Source organism: Trichechus manatus, unplaced genomic scaffold, assembly GCF_000243295.1.
Source record: "Trichechus manatus latirostris isolate Lorelei unplaced genomic scaffold, TriManLat1.0 scaffold00119, whole genome shotgun sequence".
Lineage (NCBI taxonomy): Eukaryota > Metazoa > Chordata > Mammalia > Sirenia > Trichechidae > Trichechus > Trichechus manatus.
In genome coordinates, this window is record NW_004444055.1 from 3,007,729 (window position 1) to 3,030,288 (window position 22,560).

Genomic DNA, 22,560 nt, shown 5'->3' on the forward strand with positions numbered 1-22,560 from the left:
AATGTTATCCATAATTTGTTATGATCCACACAGATGAATGCCTTTGCATAGTCAATAAAACACAGGTAAACATCTTTCTGGTATTCTCTGCTTTCAGTCAGAATCCATCTGACATCAGCAATGATATCCCCGGTTCCATGTCCTCTTCTGAATTTCTGGCAGTCTCCTGTCGATATACTGCCGCAGCCACTTTTGAATGATCTTTAGTAAAATTTTACTTGTGTGATATTAATGATATAGTTTGATAATTTCTGGATTCGGTTGGATCATCTTTCTTGGAAATAGGCATAAATATGGATCTCTTCCAATTGGTTGGCCAGGTAGCTGACTTCCAAATTTCTTGGCATAGACCAGTGAGCACTTCCAGTGCTGCATCCATTTGTTGAAACATCTCAGTTGATATGCCATCAATTTCTGAAGCCTTGTTTTTCGCCAGTGCCTTCAGTGCAGCTTGGACTTCTTCCTTCACTACCATTGCCTCCTGATCATATGCTACCTCTTGAAATGGCTGAATGTCGACCAATTCTTTATGGTACAGTGATTCTTTGTATTGCTTCCATCTTCTTTTGATGTTCCGTGTGTCATTTAATATTTTCCCCATAGAATCCTTCACTATTGCGACTTGAGGTTTGAATTTTGTCTTCGGTTCTTTCTGCTTGAGAAATGCCAAGCATGTTCTTCCCTTTCGGTTTTCTATCTCCAGCTCTTTGCAGATGTCATTATAATACTTCACTGTCTTCTCCAGCCACCCTTTGAAATCTTCTGTTCAGTTCTTTTACTTCATCATTTCTTCCTTTTGTTTTAACTACTCCACTTTCAAGAGCAAGTTTCAGTCTCTTCTGATGTCCATTTTGGTCTTTTCTTTCTTTCCTGTCCTTTTAATGATCTCTTGCTTTCTTCATGTATGATGTCCTTGATGTCATTCCACAGCTTGTCTGGTCTTTGGTCATTAGTGTTCAATACATCAAATCTATTCTTGAGATGGTCTCTAAATTCAGGTGGGATATACACAAGGTCATACTTTGGTTCTTGTGGACTTGTTCTCATTTTCTTCAGTTTCAACCTGAACTTGCATATGAGCAACTGATGGTCTGTTCTGCAGTCGGTCCCCGGCCTTGTTCTAACTGATGATATTGAGCTTTTCCATAGTCTCTTTCCACAGATGTAGTCGATTTGATTCCTGTCTATTCCATCTGGTAAGAACCATGTGTATACTCGTTTATGTTGGTGAAAAAAGGTATTTGCAATGAAGAAGTCATTGGTCTTGTAAAATTCTATAATGCAATCTGCAGTGTCGTTTCTATCACCAAGGCCATATTTTCCAGCTACTATGCCTTCTTCGTTTCCAACTTTTGCATTCAAATCGCCAGTAATTATCAATGCATCCTGATTGCATGTGCGATCAATTTCAGTCTGCAGAAGCTGGTAAATGTCTTCAATTTCTTCATCTTTGGCTTTAGTGGTTGGTGCATAAATTTGAATAATAGTTGTATTAACTGGTCTTCCTTGCAGGTATATGGATATTATCCTATCACTGACAGCACTATACTTCAGGATAGATCTTGAAATGTTCTTTTTGAGGATGAATGCAATGCCATTCCTCTTTAAGTTATCATTCCCAGCATAGTAGTCCATGTGATTGTCTGATTCAAAACAGCCAGTACCAATCCATTTCAGCTTACTAATGCATAGAATATCAATGTTTATGTGCTCCATTTCATTTGTGATGATTTCCTATTTTCCTAGATTCATACTTAGTACATTTCACGTTCCGATTATTAATGGATGTTTGCAGCTGTTTCTTCTCATTTTGAGTCATGCCACATCAGCAAATGAAGGTCCCAAAAGCTTGACTCTATCCACTTCAAGTTTGACTCTATTTTGTGGAGGCAGCTCTTCCCCAGTCGTCTCTGAGTGCCTTCCAATCTGCGGGGCTCATCTTCTGACACTATATCAGACAGTGTTCCTATACTATACTGTATTATACTATTCTGTTGTATAGTGCCTTCGAATTATGAATACTGTTGTATAGTGCCTTTGAATTATGGTGTTGGCAAAGAATACTGAATGTACCATGGACTGTCAGAAGAATGAACAAATCTGTCTAGGAAGAAATACAGCTGGAATGCTCCTTATAAGCGAGGATGGTGAGACTTCATCTCATGTACTTTGTATGTGTTATCAGGAGGGACTAGTCCCTGGAGGAGGACATCATGCTTGGTAAAGTAGAGGGTCAGCGAAAGAAAGGAAGACCCTCAACAAGATGAATTGACACAGTGGCTGTGGCTGCAACAATGGGCTCAAACATAGCAAAAATTGTTAGGATGACACAGGACCAGACAGTGTTTTGTTCTGTTGTACATATGGCGACTATGAGTTGGAACCGACTTGATGGCGCTTAACATCAACATACTGTTTTGCATGGGTTATGAACTTCAAAATGTCAGCTCAAACCAGGAGGATATTCTGAGGGCCATATTTTATCTCCAGCTATTGTTCTGTATGGAATGTGTCCCCAGAGAAATAAAATGTATTTTAATATTTAAAAGTTGAAACAATTAGTCTTTCCTTTTGTACAAACATTTCAGAAAAGCTACATTCCAAATTTATGAGTAAGTGGGAATCATAAGTTTATTTATTTTTAATTCTGAGCATGAGAAAAATTATTGCCCTTTACTCAGACTGTGGTGCTTAATCTATATTTGATGTGACTTGCCAAGATTTTTCACACATGTGACCTTGGTTTTAGTTATGTATAACTATTTCTCAAATTTTAATAGGTAATTGAAATGGGCTTAGAAAAAAAGTTGTTCTTCTTGGGGATGTCTTCAGTGATTTATTTTTTATTTTTTTTTTGTAAAAACAATATTCTCTAATTTTTTTTCATTAGTTCAAACACTAATTTATGGGCAATTCAATCCATATGTGTCTATTTCATATCTCACTAAAATATTGTTGCAAAAAACTTTACAAGTAGTTGTTTCCGCTCCAAAACTGTAGTGAGACTTTGAAAAAGCTATTTTGGGTATTGATAAGATTTTTGCCAAACATCAGGTGCATAGGCAGGTGAATCAGTACATTGAAAGGGACATAATCCTTTCAAGCATGTGTCTTGAACTCAATATGCATTGCGTAGATATTATTAACACAAATTCATTTCATCATATAAATGAATAGTTTGTTTGAGAGAGCCAATTTATGTGGAAAAACTTATGCTAACTCTTATTCTTAACTCTCAGCTAAATAATAATTAATTCAACTGTATCAGTTAGGATAATCTGTTTCAATAAATGAAAACTTTACTGAAACTTAAACAGCAGGGAAATAGTCCACCTCATATAACAGGAACCCAGATATAAGGTGTTATATACTGATTGATTAAGAAATTCAGTGATGATGTACAATAGATGCTTTCTTTCCATATCTCAGATCTGCTATCTTCTTTGCTCAGGATGGGAACAAGATTGTTGCCTCAATCAGTTCCTTATATGACAGTGTCCAGAAAGAGAAGAGAGCCCATCATGTTTTGTGCATCTCTCATAATAGGAAAATTTTTCTAAATAACCCCTCCCCCTAGCAATTCTTTTCTCAAATATTATTGGTTGAAATTGGGTCTCCTACCCTTTAGTTATCCAATAGCTGGCAAGGTAAATAAGATTTCCCTTGGACCAATAAGGTCTAGTATAAACTCTTGTTGGAGATGAGGTTGGCTTCCCAAAAGGTACACAGCTGATTCATGAAGAGTAAATACCTGAACAAAGCTGGGGTTTCCTGGAAAGGAGTATAAGGAATAGAAGGAGCCCTGGTTGTACAGCGGGTAAGCGCTTGGCTGATAACCGAAAGGTCAGCAATTAGAACCCACCAGCTTTTCTGCGGGAGAAAGATGTGCCATTCTGCTTCTGTAAAGATTTATAGCCTTGGAAACCCTATGGGGCATTTCTACTCTGTCAGAACTGACTCAATGGCAATGGGTTTGGGGTTAGTTTATAAGGAATACATGCTGGGTAGGCAAAAGTAAAAATAAAAAAGGCACCCACACATTGTTCCTATATATTTATGTATGTATGTGTGGATGACTGTCATTAAGGAGGGCTTCAAGAAATTAAAATTTGCTGCTCAAGAACTTTTTTTTAAATTCCATGAGCTTTATTAAGTTAAAGAAATAATTACCTCTATGTGTGTTTCTATTTGTACTCTCAAGCAAGCATTTCCAGATTTACGTAATCAGTAACAAGTGAGAAATGAGAATAATTAGGTACTTTGAGTGCAAGATTGGTAGAGATACTCAAAATTCATGGTTAGAAGTTTAATCTTTACTGAAAAATTATTATAAACTTGATTTGGAGACTTACTGATGAAGATCAAAGACTACGGCCTTCAGTATGGATTACACATCAACATAATGAAAACAAAAATCCTCACAACTGGATCAATAAGCAACATCATGATAAATGGAGAGAGTATTGAAGTTGTCAAGGATTTTATTTTACTTGGATCCACAATCAACACCCTTAGAGACAGCAGTCAAGAAATCAAAAGATATTGCTTTGGGCAAATCTGAGGCAAAAGATCTCTTTAAAGTGTTGAAAAGCAAAGAAGTCACCTTGAGGACTAGCTGACCCAAGCCAAGATATTTTCGATCACCTCATATGCAAGTGAAAGCTGGACAATGAATAAGGAAAATTGAAAAAGAATTGATGGCTTTGAATTATGATGTTGGCGAAGAATATTGAATATACCATGGACTGCCAGAAGAACGAACAAATCTGTCTTCGAAGAAGTATAGCCAGAGCAAGGATGGCTAAACTTTGTATCACATACTTTGGACGTGTTATTTGGAAGGACCAGTCCCTGGAGAAGTTAAGGTAGAAAAAGAAGTGAAAAGGTAGATGTAGATTGACACAGTGGCTGCAACAATGGCTTCAAATACAGCAAGGATTGTGAGGATGGCGCAGGACCAGGCAGGGTTTCATTCTGCTGGACATAAGCACCTAACAACAACAACTCTCCCATTGGCTTGGTTGAAAGTACAGAATGAGAAAGTGGTTTATGGCTGTGATAGAGCGTGGGTTCTTTCCTGTCCTGTTAGAGCTTTTAGAATATTTTGAATGTCGTAGCAATAACAGTACATTTCTTTAAAATAAAAGATAAATACAAGCTTTTATTCCACACCATTCATTACTCTTTTGTAGGAGACAATAGTCCATAAAAGAATGAAAAACAGCCCTTTAAAAATAGAATGGCCACTCATCTTTAAAATGTGAAGGTTGGATCAAATGGTTTCTGTTCTTTTTCAGGTGTAAAATTTGATGATTCTGAGTAGGTGTGTTCAAAAAAAAAAAAGCAAGAAAGGATATTATACATTTCCTCTTCTATCAGTTTTATTCTAGCTAGAAAAACATTTTAAGACAGTTTTGGAATTTACTTTTACTAGATGTTTCATGCTTTATATTTTTAAAAAAATGAATTTTAGCCCAGTTGGTTTCAGTGAATTAAAATTTTATCATAAGAAATGAAAAAAATAGCTATTTTCAAATTCAAAATATTGCCCCAGTTTCCAGAAGAGCCAAGTATAAATAATAAAGTTATATCTGATTAATCATACTTAAAATGACGTATAGAAAAAGTACATGTTAAACACATGATTAACCTCCATTGTAATTTGAAATAAAAAAATACAAGAAGGTGTATACTTAAGTGAAAATTGCTGCCTGTACTTATAGCCTCATAGTTCTGTCATGGTTTCTGTGTGTGTGTGTGTGTGTGCGTGTGTTTTAAGCAGGTCTTGAAAAAAAGTAATTATAAATTCCTTAGTTTTATGTATTTATCTCTATTTCTTCCTTTTATTCTTCACTATTAATTAATGGTGAATTCAAGTCGAAACGTCTAAGACATCTACACGGGCATGCCAAAGGTGTCTGAGTGTAGCAGATGATTATATATATGTATATACAGAGAGACAGAGATGTTGTAGTAATAAAACAATTAATGAAAAGAGAATATTTTAAGCTTTTTAAATGAATATTTTTTATGCTGTTCTTCATACAAATTACTCTAATGGATGTGATTCATTCTTTGTCCCATTTTATTGCGACAGACAATTTTTTTAATATAAAATGCTGGATGGATGTAGTATAAAAGCAACCTATCAGTTTAACATTTTATAGATCATCAAAACTAGTTATTGACTTTTCCGCTTCCATTTTGCTTTTATCTTTCTCCTCCCTGCACTTACCCATTGAGTTTTATGTGAGGTTGATTCAATCCCTGCATTAGCTTTGTAATTCGTCTCCTGCCCTCTCTATTGTTGTTGTTGATAGTTGCCATAGAGTCAGTTCTGGCTCATAGTGACCTTATCTATAACAGAATGAAATTCCTGAGCCATCTTCATGATCATTGATATGTTTGAACCCCTTGTTGTGACTATTGTGTCAATTCATCTCATAGAGGGTTTTCCTCATTTTTGCTGACCCTCTGCTTTGCCAAACATGATATCCCTTTCTAACAATTGGGCTTCCTGATGACGTATCCAAAGTAAGCAAGCCAAAACCTTGCCATCCTCAGTTCTGTGGAACATTCTGGTTGTATTTCTTCCAAGACTGATTTGTCTATTTTTCTGGCAGTTCAGGGTATATTCAATATTTTTCATCAACATCACAATTCAAATACACCAATTTTTCTGTCTTCCTTTTCCATTGCCCAGCTTTTACACACATGCGTATAGGAATGGGGAAAAATGAGCCTCCTATGTCGAAAGGCACTATGTGATAGCTGCAATAATAGTCTCAAGCATACTAATGGATCTTTTGCATTTCCAATCTGGAATCAAAACAAGAGCAGACTATCTGGCCTCTGTCTCTGGTTTTCTTCCTAAGCCATTTAGTTCTCCATAATGATGTTACAGTTGTTTTCCTAACAAATATATGTGCTGAACACTTTTCCCTGCCTTGCTTGGAATTCATCATGAAGCATGTATTTGGAATGATTTAAAAACCAATCGTAATCATTGTAATTCTAGTAATTTTTTTTATTTCCTCTTTGATAGCTTCCATTACCCAGCTGTCTTTAAACAAGGTGTTATTCAGTTTCCATATATTTGATTTTTGTCCTTGCTTTCCCTGTTACTGTGTTCTACTTTTATGGCATTGTGATCAGAGAGAATGCCTTGTATTATTTTGATGTTTTGGATTTTATTGAGGGTTGCTTTGTGACCTAAAATGTGGTCTATTCTGGAGAATTTCCATGTGTGTTAGAAAAGAATGTATACTTTGCTGCTGTTGGGTGGAGTGTTCTATATATGTCTGTAGGTCAAGTCAATTGATTTTTGGTCTTTAGATCTTCTGTATCTTTGTTGATTGTCTTTCTAGATGATCTGTCCTTTACCAAGAGTGGTGTGTTGAAGTCTCCTACTGTTATTGTGGAACAGTCTATTTCTCTTTTCAGTGCTGTTAGAGTTTGTTTTATGTATTTTGAAGCTCTGTCATTGGGTGTGTATATATTTATTAAGGATATGTCTTCTTGGTGGATTGTACCATTAATCTTTATATAATGTCTTTCCTTGTCTTTATGGTAGGTATGGCTTCGAAGTCTACTTTATCTGAGATTAGTATTGCCACTTCTGCCCTTTTTGGTTACTGTTTGCTTGATACATATTTTCTTCCTTCCTTAGATTTTTAATGTATTTATGTCTTTGGGTCTAAGGTGTGTCTCTTGTAGACAGCATATTGATGGTTCCAGTATTTTTTATCCATGCTGCCACTCTTTGTCTCTCTATTGGTGCATTTAAGCCATTTACATTCAGTGTGATTATTGATAGGTTCTGAGTTTATTGCTGTCATACTGTTGAGCATTTTGTGTGTATGTGTGGTGCTGACGTTTTCTTTGTTCCTCTAATTTTTCTATGCTAAGTTCCTTTAGTTTGTAGATTTTCTTTTCTTTTCTTTTGTTATTACTGATTTTGTATTTCTGAGACTTTATGTTTTTTCTTCTTTTTTATTCTGATGAGTACTTTTGTCAAATTTCTTTGTGGTTACCTTGAAATTTACCGTTATCTTTCTAAGTCTGAACCAGTATTTTATTACTTGATATTGCCTTCACTTCCTCTCTATTTGAAAATTCTATATATACACCATTTATTTGCCCTTTTCTTGTTTTGACATTATTGTTATTTATAGCTTGATGTCACTGTTTCCCTATTTTAAGTCTTTTAGCTTTGTTTTTTTATTAAGAGTTCTTTACATAGGTTGGTGTCTAGCTGATGCTGTCTTGTGTCCTAGACTCTGATTGTTGTCTGATGTTGTTGGTTTTCTAATGAAGGACTCCCTTTGATATTTCTTGTAAGTTTGGTTTGGTTTTCACTAATTCCCTTAATTTCTGTTTAATGGAAATGTCTTAATTTTGCCATCATATTTGAGTGAGAGTTTTGTAGGATATATTATTCTTGGTTGGCAGTTTTTTTCTTTCAAGGTTTTATATATGTCATTTCATTGTCTTTTTGCTTCCATAGTTTATGCCAAATAATCAGGTCTTATTGTTTCTCCTTTGTAAGTGACCTTTCATTTTTCTGGAGCTACGCTCAGGATTCTATGCCTTTGGTTTTGGCAAGTGTGATTATGATGACTTTCTTTTGGGGCCTATCCTATATGGGGCTTGTTGAGCTTCTTGGATGGTTAGCTTTGTGCCTTTCATGATATTTGAGAAGTTTTCTGTCAGAATATCTTCAACAATCTTCTCTGTTTTTTGTTTTCTCCCCCTGTTCTGGAACTCCAATCACACAAAGATTTTTGCATTTGATTGTGTCCTACATTATTCTTAGACTTTCTTCATTTTTCTTCATTCCTTAATTTTTTATCAAAAGTGCATTCACAGATTTGTCTTCAAGCTCACTGATTTTGTCTTCAATTGTTTCAAATTTGCTCCTTAAACCTTATATTGAGCTGTCCATTTCTGAAATTTTGTTGTGTATTTTTTGGATTTTTAGTTGCTATTTTTGTATGATTTTTAATTGTGTATTTATTTTGATGTTTTGTTCTTGTATTATTCTCCTGAATTCTTCTATTGTTTGTGTTTTTCTTAATTTTGGCTGTGTTTTTATTGGTTTTGTCTATTTTCTATGATTTTGTCTATTTTTTCCTTGGTTTTTCTGTATTTTCCTTGGTCTCTTTCATAATCTCTTGGAGAGCCCTAAATATTAGTCTTTTGAATTCCATATAAGGTAATTTCACTGCCTTTTCTTTTACCAGAAAGTCATCTGATTCTTCATTTTGTTGACTGCTGGAGCCATCTTGTCCTGTTTTGTTTTTTTTTGATATTGTCTTTTGATTTGTTTTGATATTGTATGTTTGTTTGTTTCATCCTACTCCTTTGTTTTGTTTTGATATGTTAAGGCAGGTGGGCCAGGCATGCTTTACTGCTTGTTTTTCTGTGGGCATGATAGCTCTCACCACCTTGTCTGGATGGGCAGGGCAGCAGTAGTAGACAAGATAAACTCACTTCACTGTACACTGGTTTGGCAAGGTGGCTGAGGGAAGATTGAGTGGGTGCTGTCTGCTTTCTGATGTTGGTCCCTCTGGGCTAGTTTCCCTCCATTTAGCAGCTGGTCGAGTGGCAGGAGAGAAGGGGCAGCACAGGATCAGTGTGGCAGTGGGCCTGAGCCAAGGATGCTTTAGTTATTGGGCACATCAAGGGCCAGCGGGAAGGGGGAGTTGGGTATGGGGCTAGGTAAGGGGAACAAAGGAAAGAAAAAGAAATAGAAAGGAAATAAAGGGGTGTAGCCCATGGTTGGGGGCAGGGCAGATTTGGGTTTCAGCAGCACGGGGGAAGAGATGGTGTACAGGGCTAGGTGGGAGGTAGAATGTGGCCAGCCAGTGGCTCTCTAGCCACAGCAGTGCAGCACGGCCTAGGGGAAAGGGGAGGGGGTGTCCTGTGGGGTGAGGCGGGAGGGAAAAGAAAGTAAATAAATAAAATAAAATAAAAATGGCATGATGGGGGTTGGTGGATGGAGGCGGATGGGACCAGGGGTGGTGGCGGACCAGTAGCTCTCTATCTGCAGCAATGTGGAAAGGCTCAGTAGGAAAGGGTAGAGGTGGTATATAGGGCTAGGTGGGAAGGAGGAAGAAAAATAGAAAGGGGAAAAGAAAAGAGAGAAAAAAAGAAAAAAATGACATGATGGGAGCCATCAGGTGGGGGCAGGTGGACCCTCTAGGCAAGGTGCCTCTCTAGGCAAGGCAGTGTAGCTGGCCCAGCAGGAACTGGTAGAGGTGGGGTATGGTGCTAGGTGGGAGGGAGAAAGAAAAGGGGAAAATAAATAAAATTAAAAAAATAAAAAATAAAATGGCACAGCAGGAGTAGGCAGGTGGGGATGCGGGCACCTGGGTTGGCAGTGGGCTGGTAACTCTCCACCCATGTGGTGCAGCGTGGCCCTGCCAGAAGGGGTAGAGGTGGCATGTGGGGCTAGGTGGGAGGGAGAAGGAAAAGGAAGAAAGGGGAAAAAAACACGGTGTAGCAGGAGATGACAGGTGGGGGTGTCATTTTAGATAAGGCAGCACAGCATAGCTCAGCAGGAAGGAGTAGAGGTGGGGTACATGACTAGGTGGGAGGGAGAAAGCAAAGGAAGAAAGGGGAACAAAAATTATAGTTTGACAAGAGCCCGCAGGTCGGGGCGGGGTGGACTTGGGCTGGCACTGAGCCAGTATCTCTCTAGCCTTGTCTAGCCAAGGTGGAATGGCAGGGGGGGATCTGGGCTGGCAGTGGGCTGATAGCTTTCTACCCATGGTGTTGCAGCGTGGCCTTGCAGGAAGGGGTAGAGGTGGTGTACAGGGCTGAGTAGGAGGGAGAAATAAAAAGAGGAAAGGGAAAACGTAAAAAAAAATGGCACAGCAAGAGCCTGCAAGTGGGGGTGGGTGGACATGGGCTGGCAGCAGACCAGTAGCACTTTAGTCAAGGTGGCTCAGCATGGCCTGTTGTGAGGGGTGGAGGTGGTATACAGGGCAGAAGGGTGGGAAAGTGTGTTTCTCTGCTTACCAGGTGCTCTGTCTCTTGTTGGGAGCTCCATGAGGTTGCCTTCCTGTATTCCCTGTCAGGAGTCATTAATGTCTGTGTTCCAAGATGGCGACCCTGTGCTGTGTTAGTTGGCAGGGGTGTCCGCTCTGTATCTCTCTTTGTTCTCTGTTTTCCTTCAGTTTCTTCTTCCATTCGGTGTTTGATCTATTTCTTTATCCTGTCAGTTGATACTTAGGGTTCCAGGATTGATGTTTGTATTTGTTTTAGTTTTTTGGGTTTTTGCTGCAGAGGGACAGCATGATGTGTCTGTCAAGGGCACCATGTTGGCTTTGCCTCCCTTCTGTAATGATTTTTTCCAATATCTCTCCTATAATTTTTGTTACATATATATTTTATAGCCAGTTATTCATTTTATGGCTCTATTATATATGTTTTGAAGAAAATGTGCATCTCATACACCTTTAAATTTTCAGTATCTGAGACATTAAATAGTTTGTTCTGTCATTGTCGTACATATTGATACAAACCAGGATGAAAGTAGTTAAAAGATTTCCTTGAAAAATTTTAAAAATTCATTGATGTTGGATTACCTTAAAGTCTATTTTTAAAAATAAATTACAAACTCTTTTTAATGAGTTGCAAAGACTTAGGGCACTAAATATAGCCTCAATGTTAAGTTTATCTGTCTCCAAATTTCAACTCTGAAGTTTTCTAAAATTTTGAAAAATACATGCTTAAATTAATCCATATATTATTTCTCAGAAAAAAAAATCTGCCCAGATTGAAATTCTACAATATCTTTATTTGATTTCATGAATCGTTAGTATGACTTGTCTTTATAATTAAACAGCTTAAAATAATCTTTAGAAAATGCAATATACATTAAGAATCATAAACAGTAGTGCCCAGAGGATTTTCTGTGCCCCAACATAAGTGGAATTATAAGAGTGGCAATAACTATCATTGTTACCCAAATTAGCAAGAGTAAAATAAATCAAATCTCAAGAAATGATATCGAAAATGGCGTTTTCTCTTTCTATTTGGGACTTCAGGGGAAAAATCAAATGCAAAAACTAGACTGAATTTATTGGTAAATGTCCACTATCTTTATTTTTGACTGCTGAAAAAGAAAAAAAAAAGATTGGATTTTACTGAACATCTGTAGCCATATTGGTTATAATAATAATGATAATAATAATAGCAATAATAACTGCTTCTCTCTAAACTGATTGTACTAATTATTGACCATGCTCTAAATCACAACACTGATAATGTCCTGTATTGATATTTCTATAACATAAATTATTTTATCTAACTTTTATTTGGATATCAAGTCCAGTAAGATTTTATGGTCAGTTGCAACATATATTATTCTAATACATGCCATTGCTAACCTACACTGGAGAATTCCTAAACTGGCCAGAACTAGTGCCCACAGTTCCTTATGGTGGGTTGGGCTCATGAAGAGAAGCCAGGCAGTGTACAAAGAAAAATAAGAAAAAATAAGAAACATAGAATTTCTGAGAAATGCCCAGTACCTGGTCTTTGTATCTTCTAGGTTCTGATTATTTGCCTACACTTAGACTCCTTTAAGCACCCTGAATCCTTATAATCATTCTCCTGTTTTACATAAGAAAGATCAAGATGGTTTCTGTTACAGCTGAACATAACTAATGCATTCTCTGAGGTGCTCTCTGAAAGTATTAGAGAATCTATGTAAAGTGTTTGCCACAGTGTTATAAAATTGTAAATGTCACTAAAATTGTAATTGTCCATGTTTTGGAATGGGTATCTGGTTCTATAAAATCACTATGTCAAAAAATATTAACACTAGAATAGATTTCTATCTGACTCTATTCTAAAGTTGTCTTAGATGCTGTTGAGTTGGTTTGGATTCATAGCGACCTTATGTAGAAGAGAAAGAAACACTGCCCAATCCTATGCCATCCACACAATCATTGCTATGTTTCAGCCCATTGTTACAGCCGCTGTGTCAATCCATCTCTTCGACGGTCTTCATCTCTTTTGCTAACCTTCTACCTAACCAAGTATGATGACCTTCTCCAGGGACCAGTCCCTCCTAATAACATGTCCAAAATATGTGAAACGAACTCTAGCCATTCACATTTCTGGGTGTACTTCTTCCAAGAGAGACTAGCTCGCTCTTCTGGCGGTCTGTGGTATATTCAATATTCTTCACCAACACCATAATTCAAAGGCATCAATTCTTTTCAGTCTTCCTTACTCATTGTCCAACTTTTGCATGCATATGAGGCAATTGAAAACACCATGGTTTGGGTCAGGTGCACCTTAGTCCTCAAAGTGACATCTTTGCTTTTCAACACTTTGAAGAGGTCTTTTGCAGCAGATTTGCCCAATGCAGTACATCATTGTACTTCTTGACTGCTGTTTCCATGGGTGTTGATTGTGGATCCAAGTAAAATAAAATCCTTGACAACTTCAATCTTTTCTCCATTTATCATGATGTTGATTATTAGTCAAGGTGTGAGGTTTTTTGTTTTCTTTATGCTGAGATGTAATCCATATTGAAGGCTGAAGTGTTTGATCTTCATCAGTAAGTGCTTCAAGTCTTCTACACTTTCAGCAAGCAAGGTTGTGTCATCTGCGTATCACAGATTGTTAATGAGTCTTCCTCCAAACCTGATGCATTCTTCATATAGTCCAGCTTCTCAGATTATTTGCTCAGCATAGGGACTGAGTAAGTCTGGTGAAAGGACAACCCTTACGAACACTTTTCCTGATTTTAAACCATGCAGTATCGCCTTGTTCTGTTCGAACATGTGCTTCTTGGTCTACGTACAGGTTCTGCAAGGGCACAATTACATTTTCTGGAATTCCCATTCTTCCTAATGTTATCCATAATTTGTTATGATTGATACAGTCAAATGCCTTGGAATAGTCAATAAAATACAGGTAAACATTGTTGTGGTTTTCTTTGCTTTCAACCAACATCCATCTGACATCAATAATGATATCCCTGGTTGCATGTCCTCTTCTGAATTTGACTTGAATTTCTGGAAGTTCCCTGTCAATGTACTGCTGCAGCTGCTTTTGAATTATCTTCAGCAAAATTTTACTTGCATACGATATTAATGATATTTCATGTAAAATGTCCTTGATGTCATTCCACAGCTCCTTTTGTCTTTGGACATTAGTGTTCAACGTGTCAAATCTATTCTTGAGATGGTCTCTAAATTCAGATGGGATATACTCAAGGTTGTACTTTGGCTCTCGTGGACTTGTTCTAATTTTCTTCAGTTTCAAATTGAACTTGCGCGTGAGCAATTGATGGTCTGTTTCACCATCAGCCCCTGGCCTCATTCTGACTGATGATATTGAGCTTTTCCATCGTCTCTTTCCACAGATTTAGTCGATTTGATTCCTGTGTATTCCATTTGGTGAGGTCCATGTGTATAGTGGCTGTTTATGTTGATGAAAAAAGGTATTGCAATGGAGAAGTCATTGGTCTTGCAAAATTCTATCATGCAATCTCTGGTATCGTTTCAATCACCAAGACCATATTTTCCAACTACCAGTTCATTTTCTTTGTTTCCAACTTTTGCAATCCAATGACCATAATTATAATGCATCTTGACTGCACGTTCGATCAATTTCAGACTGCAGAAGCTGGTAAAAATCTTCAATTTCTTCATCTTTGGCCTCAGTGGTTGGTGCGTAAATTTGAATAATAGTCGTATTAACTGGTCTTCCTAGTAGGTGTAGGGATATTATCCTATCACTGACAGCATTTGTACTTCAGGATAGATCTTGAAATGTTCTTTTTAATGATGAATGCAACGCCATTCCTCTTCAAGTTGTCATTCCTGGCATAGTAGACCATTCGACAGCAGACCCCACACATCTGTCAGTTTGTAGTACTGTGGGTGCTTGCATGTTGCAGTGATGCTGGAAGCTATACCACCGGTATTCAAATACCAGCAGGGTCACCCATGGACAGGTTTCAGCTGAGCTTCCAGACTAAAACAGATTAGGAAGAAGGGCCCACTGATCTATTTCTGAAAAGAATTAGCCAGTGAAAACCTTATGAATAGCAGTAGAACTTTGTCTGACATCCGGAAGATGAGCCTCTCAGGTTGGAAGGCACTCAAATTACGACTGGGGAAGAGGTGCATCCTCAAAGTAGAGTTGCCCTTAATGACGTGGATGGAGTCAAGCTTTTGAGATCTTAATTTGCTGATGTGGCACATCTCAAAATGAGAAGAAACAGCTGAATACATCCATTAATAATTGGAACATGGAATGTACGAAGTACAAATCTAGGAAAATTGGAAATCATCAAAAATGAAAATCAAACTCATAAACATCGATATTCCAGGTATTAGTGAACTGAAATGGACTGGTATTGGCCATTTTGAAATTGGAAAATCATATAGTCTATTATGCTGGGAATGACAACTTGAATAGGAAGGGCATTGCATTGCATTTTGACCATAGAATCCTTCAAAATGGCAGCTAGAGGCTTGAATCTTTTCTTCAGTTCTTTCAGCTTGAGAAATACCGAGCATATTCTTCCCTTTTGTTTTTCTAGCTCCAGGTCTTTACAGATTTCCTTGTAATAGTTTACTTTGTGTTCTTGAGTTGCCCTTTGAAATCTTCTGTTCAGCTATTTTATGTCATCATTTCTTCTATTTGCTTTAGCTACTCTACATTCAATAACAAGTTTCAGAGTCTCTTCTGATATTCATTTTGATCTTTTCTTTCTTTCCTGTCTTTTTAATAACCTTTTCATTTCTTTATGTATAAAGTCTTTGATGTTATTCCACAACTTGTCTGGTCTTCTGTCATTAGTGTTCAGTGTGACAAATATGTTTTGATGTGGTCTCCAACTTTAGTTGGGATATATTCAAGGTCATATTTTGGTTCTCATGGACTTGCTTTAATTTTCTTCAGCTTCAACTTGAAGTTGTATATGGGCAATTGATAGTTTGCTCCTTAGATGACCACTGGCCTTGTTCTGACTGATGATATTGAGCTTTTCCATTGTCTCTTTCCACAGATATAGTTGATTTGATTCCTGTGTTTTCCATCCGGTGAGGTATACTTGTATAGTTGCCATTTATATTGTTGAAAAAAAGGTTTTCGCAATGAAGAAGTCATTAGTCTTGCAAAATTCTATCATGCCATCTCCATCGTTGTTTCTATCACCAAGTCCATATTTTCCAACTACTGATTCTTTTTCTTTGTTTCCTACTTTCAAATTCCAATCACCAGTAATTATCAATGCAAGTTGATTGTATGTTTGATCAATTTCAGACTGCGGAAATTGGTAAAAATATTCAAATTCTTCATCTTTGTCATTCGTAGTTGGTGCATAAATCTGAATAACAGTCGTATTAACTAGTCTTCCTAGTAGGTATATGTATATTATCCTATCACTGACACGTTGTACTTCAGGATAGATATTGAAAAATTCTTTTTGTTGATGAATGTGACAGCATTCCTCTCAATTAGTCATTCCAGGCATAGTAGACCACATGATTGTCTGATTAAAAATAGCGAATATTAGTCCATTTCAGTCACTAATGCCTAGGATATTGACTTTCATGTGTTCCATTTCAGTTTTGATGACTTCCAATTTTCCTATATTCATACTTTGTACATGCCATATTCTGATTATTAATGGATGTTTCCAGTTGATTCTTCTCATTTTGAGTCATGCCACATCAGCAAATGAGTGTCCCGAAAGTTTTACTCTGTTCACATCATTAAGGTTGACTCTAATTTGAGGAGGTAGCTCTTCACCAATCATATTTTGAGTGCCTTCCAGCCTGAGAGGCTCATCTTCCTGTGCTACATCAGACAATGTTCAGCTGCTATTCAAAAAGTTTTCACTGGCCAATCTTTTCAGAAGTAGACAACCAGGTCTTTCTTCCTAGACTGTCTTAGTCTGGAAGCTCCACTGAAGCCTGCCCACTATGAGTGACCCTGTTGGTATTTGAAATATCAGTGTGATATCTTCCAGGATCACAGCAACACACAAGCCACTATGTGTGACAAACTGACCGATGACTGTTAGATTCTAAGATTACCAATGCTAAATATTGGTAAATATTCTATGATTCCTTAAAATTGCCATTGAAATAACTTGCTAGAGAAGGAAAAGGAAACACCTCTACTTATTTTTCCCCAATAATCCTTTTGCTCCTAGATGATTCTCTTTCTCCTAATTTATGCTACTGCTAAGGGATTTTATAAGTCAAGGATAATCATAGTTTTCTTTTGTACATTTTCCCTTTACCGTCTAAGAACTTGAAGTAGTACCTCTAGGCTGCCAGTGTTCCAGGAATAAGACAGTGAAGGTATGCATGTGGAGTGACTCTCATTGTGTTGCTTCATGCCTCTGAAACAAAAAGAATTATAGATTCTCAAAGAGCCTAGTACAATGGCAAGTAACTGCACCGTATAAATGGTGACATCAGACATTTTATTTAAATTGATTCAGTTAAGCATTTGTTAGCAATCAACTATGTGGCAGTCATTCTGTTAGAAAATATAAATATTAAGGAGCCTCAAAGACTTCACAGTCTAAATGAGAAGACAGATGATAAAAATGACTTCAATGTAGTGGAATAGTTCTATAATAGAGCTGTAGTTAATAGGTAATGAGAACACAGATGAAATGCAATCAGTTTGAGGCAGTTAACGGTAAGTTGATTTTTAAATGGAATTAAAAAAAATCACTTGCCATTGAGTCAATTCCAACTTATGGCAGCACCATGTGTGTCAGAGTAGAACTGTGCTCCACAGGGTTTTCAATGGCTGTGATCTTTCAGAAGTAGAATGACAGGACTTTTTTCTGATAAGCCCTAGGTGAGATTTGAAACATCAATCTTTTGGTTAACCATTTGCACCATCCAAGGTTGTGTGCTGTGAAGTTGATTCCAACTCATAGAGACCCTATAGGACAGAATAGAACTGCCATATTGGATTTCCTATGCTGAAATCTTTCTAGAAACAGATTACTAGGTATTTTCTCCCACAGAGTGGCTGGTGGGTTCAAACCACTGACCTTTTGTTTAGTAGCCAAGTGTTTAACCACTGTGTCACCAGGGCTCGCTCCTTATCTTCACTCTAGGACTCCTCTTTTTTGGAATGGAAGCAAGTCTTTAAAATTTAGCATCACCTCTTTGTGGCACTTTCTGTGTAGGACTGATGTCTTCAACTGATACGTAGACAAGTACAAAAGTATCAGCTAGAAGTTGTGAAAGAAGTTGTCACAGGTGAGCAGTAAATGCGAATGAATGTAAAGGGATTACTTTTTTTTTAATAAATATCTTCTAAATTGTTTGTCTCATTAAACTATGTACATAAATAACTTCTAAAATACATGTATTTTTTGTTTGTTTTGAGAGAACTAGTAGATTGAAAATTGAGGAGCAAAGCAGTAAATCAGAATAAGCAGTGATAAGCAAACACCAAGAGCAAATAAGCACCATCCTTGATTATCCTCAAAATATGGATGATAATATTGATGTCCCACAGAAATGATAAGTCAACATGGTTTATTTGTTTATAAAAGTAAAAGTAATTCCAGAAGACTGTAGGACTCAAGTTATATTTGCTCATAGTAATACATTTTTATAATCAACAGATATCAGGATTCTAAGGGCTTTTAAATGTCAGTTGAAGCAACTTGTGAACAGTTTAATGTTTAATTATAATTTTTGTTATTAAGTCTTTTAACTTAAAGTCAAGATATCTGGAAAGCAGAAGCATTGTAAATAGCAGAAGTTAAGACAGTGAATAAAAAATAAAGTAAATTGATTAGATTGATTCAACCAGATTCTGTGATTCTTTTTTTTTTTCTTAAGTGTTTCTTACTCCATTTTAGACTGTAGGCATATTTACTTTTTTGACTCTAGTATCTGTTCAGATGAATTCAACTTTTTTTTTTTTTTTTTAAGAACAGACATTTATTTTCTCACAGTTTAAGAGGCCAGAAGTTCAAACTCAGGGCACCTGTTCTAGGGGAGGGCTCTCTCTGTGTCTCCCGTGGGGGAAAATACTTGTCTCAGCTTCTCCAGCATTTTTTTTTTTTATTTTTTTTTATCGTGCTCTAGATGAAGGTTTACAGAACAAATAGTTTCTCATTTAACAGTTAGTAAACACATTGTTTTATGACAATGGTTAACAACCCCACGACATGTCAACACTGTCTCTTCTCGACCTTGGGTTCCCTATTACTAGCTTTCCTGACCCCTCCTGCCTTCTAGTCCTTGTCCCTGGACTGCAGTGGCCCTATTAGGCTTGTTTTGTTTTATGGGGCTGTCTAATCTTTGGCTGAAAGGTGAAACACAGGAATGACTTCATTAGTGAGATAAAAGGGTGTCCAGGGGCCAAACTCACTGGGTTTCTCCAGTCTTTCTCAGGCCAGTAAGTCTGGTCTTTCTTTGTGAGTTAGAATTTTGTTGTAAATTTTTCTCCAGCTCTGTCTGGGACCCTCTATTGTGATCCCGGTCAGAGTAGTCAGTAGTGGTAGCCAGGTACCATCTACCTGTACTGCACTTAGTCTGGTGGAGGCTGTGGTAGCTGTGGTCCATTAGTCCTTTGAACCAGTCTTTTCCTTGTACTCTGTTCTCTTCATTCTCCCTTGCTCCCGAAGGCGTGAGACCAGTGGAGTATCTTAGATGTCTCTTCACAGGCTTTTAAGACCCCAGATGCTACTCAGCAAGGTAGAATTTAGAACATTGTCTTTATAAACTGTGTTATGACAATTGAGCTAGATGTTCCCTGAGATCATGGTTACCGCAGCCCTATTCCCAGCAATTCAGCCCCTCAGGGAGTTGGATGTGTCTATGGAGCTTCCATGACCTTTCCTTATACAAGTTGTGCTGGCTTCCCCAGTATTGTGTACTGTCTTACACTTCAGCAAAATTACCACTTATCTATTATGTGTTTAGTATTTCCCCCCATGCCTACCATCCATCATAATCAACAAAAAGTATTTCATTTTGTGTGTAAACCTTTTCATGAGTTTTTGCAGTAGTGATCTCATACGATATTTGTCCTTTTGTGATTGACTTATTTCACTCAGCATACTGTCCTCCAGTTTCATCCATGTTATAGATGCTTCAGAGATTCATCATTGTTCTTTCTCGTTACATAATACTCCATTGTGTATGTGTACCATAGTTCATTTATCCATTCATCTGCTGATGGGCATCTAGGTTGTTTCCAACATTTTGCTATTGTGAACAATGCTGCAATGAACATGGGTGTGCATATGTCTATTCGTCTGAAGGCTCTTATTTCTCTAGGATATATTCCTAGAAGTGGGATTGCTGGATTGTATGGTATTTCTATTTCTAGATTTCTGAAGAAGCATCATATCATTTTCCAAAATGTTGTATCATTTTGCACTCCCACCAGCAGTGCATAAGAGTTCCCATCTCCCTGCAGCCCCTCCAACGTTTGTTATTTCCAGTTTTTTTGATTTGTGCCAGTAATGCAGGAACAAGATGGTATCTCATTATGGTTTTGATTTGAATTCCTGTAATGGCTAGTGATTGTGAGCATTTCCTCATGTGTCTGTTGGCCACTTGAATGCCTTCTTTGGTGAAGTGTCTGTTCATTTGCTTTGCCCATTTTTTAATTGGATTATTTGTCTTTTTGTTGTAGAGGTATTGGATTTTCTTGTAGATTATGGAGATTAGACCTTTGTCTGACTTGTAATGTCCAAAATTTTTTTCCCAGTCTGTAGGTTCCGTTTTTACTCTTTTGGTGAGGTCTTTTGATGAGCACAAGTGTTTAATTTTTAGAAGATCCCAGTTATCTAACTTATCTTCTGGAGTTTGTGTGTTGTTGGTTATGATTTGTATCCTGTTAATGCCATGTATTAGGGCCTCTAGCGTTGATCTTATATTTTTTTCTATGAACTTGATAGTTTTTTGCTTTATATTTAGGCCTTTCATGCATTTTGAATTAGTTTTTGTATATGGTGTGAGGTATGGGTCCTGTTTCACGCTTTTGCAGATGGACATCCAATTTTGCCAGCACCATTTGTTAAAAAGACTGTTCCCCATTTGATGGATTTGGGCCTTTGTTGAAGATCAGGTGACCATAAGTGGATGGATTTACACCTGGGTTCTCAATTTTGTTCTATTGGTCAGTGTACCTGTCATTGTACCATTACCAAGCTGTTTTGACTACCATAGCTGTGTAGTAGGTTCTGAGGTCAGGTAGTGTGAGTCCTCCTACTTTATTTTTCTTCTTCAATAGTGCTTTATTTATCCTGGGCTTCTTCTCTTACCATATAAAGTTAATGATTAGTTTTTCTATCTCTTTAAAGAATGTTGTTAGTATTTGGATCGGGATGGCATTGTATTTGTAAATTGCTTTGGGAAGAATTGTCATTTTCATGATGTTGATTCTACCTATCAATGAGCATGGTATGTTTTTCCATTTATGTAGGTTGCTTTCAGTTTCTTGCAGTACTGTTTTGTAGTTTTCTTTGTATAGGTCTTTTACATCCGTGGTTAGATTTATTCCTAAGTATTTTATTTTTTTAGGGGCTGTTATAAATGGTATTGTTTTCCTGACTTCCTTTTTGTCATTCTCTTTATTGGTGTATAGGAATCCAACTGATTTTTGTATGTTTATCTTGTATCCATCTACTCTGCTGAATCTTTCTATTAGTTCCAGTAGTTTTCTCATGAAGTCTTTTGGGTTTTCTATGTATACTATCATATCATCCACAAACAGGGACAGTTTAACTTCTTTATTACCAATTTGGATGCCCTTTATTTCTTTTTCTTAACTTATTGCTTGAGCTAGGACTTCCAGCACAATGTTAAATAGGAGTGGTGATAAAGGGCATCCTTGTTTTGTTCCTGGTCTCAAGGGGAATGTTTTCAGCTTCTCTCCATTAAGATAATATTCGTCATTGGTTTTGCATATATGCCCTTTATTATGTTGAGAACTTTTCTTTCTATACCTATTTTATTGAGAGTTTTTATCAGGAATGGGTGTTGGACTTTGTTGAATGCCTTTTCTGTGTCAATTGGGATGATCATGTGATTCTTTTCTTTCCTTTTATTTATGTGGTTGATTAAGTTGACTGATTTTCTATTGTTGAACCATCCTTGCATACCTGGTATGAATCCTACTTGGTCGCGGTGTATTAGTTTTTTGATATGATGCTGAATTCTATTGGCTGGAATTTTGTTGAGATTTTTTGCGTCTATATTCATGAGAGATATTTGTCTGCAATTTTCTTTTTTTGTGGTGTCTTTGCCTGGTTTTGGTATGAGAGATATGCTGGCTTCATAGAATGAATTCAGAAGTGTTGCTTCCTTTCCTATTTTCTGAAATAATTTGAGTAGTACTGCTGTAAGCTCTTCTCTGAATGTTTTGTAGAATTCTCCAGTGAAGCCATCTGGGCCAGGGCTTTCTTTTTTTGGTTGGGAGTTTTTTTTTAATTACCTTTTCTATCTCTTCTCTTGTTATGGGTCTGTTCAGATTTTCAATATCACTTTATGTTAGTTTGGGTAGGTAATGTGTTTCTAGAAATTTATCCAT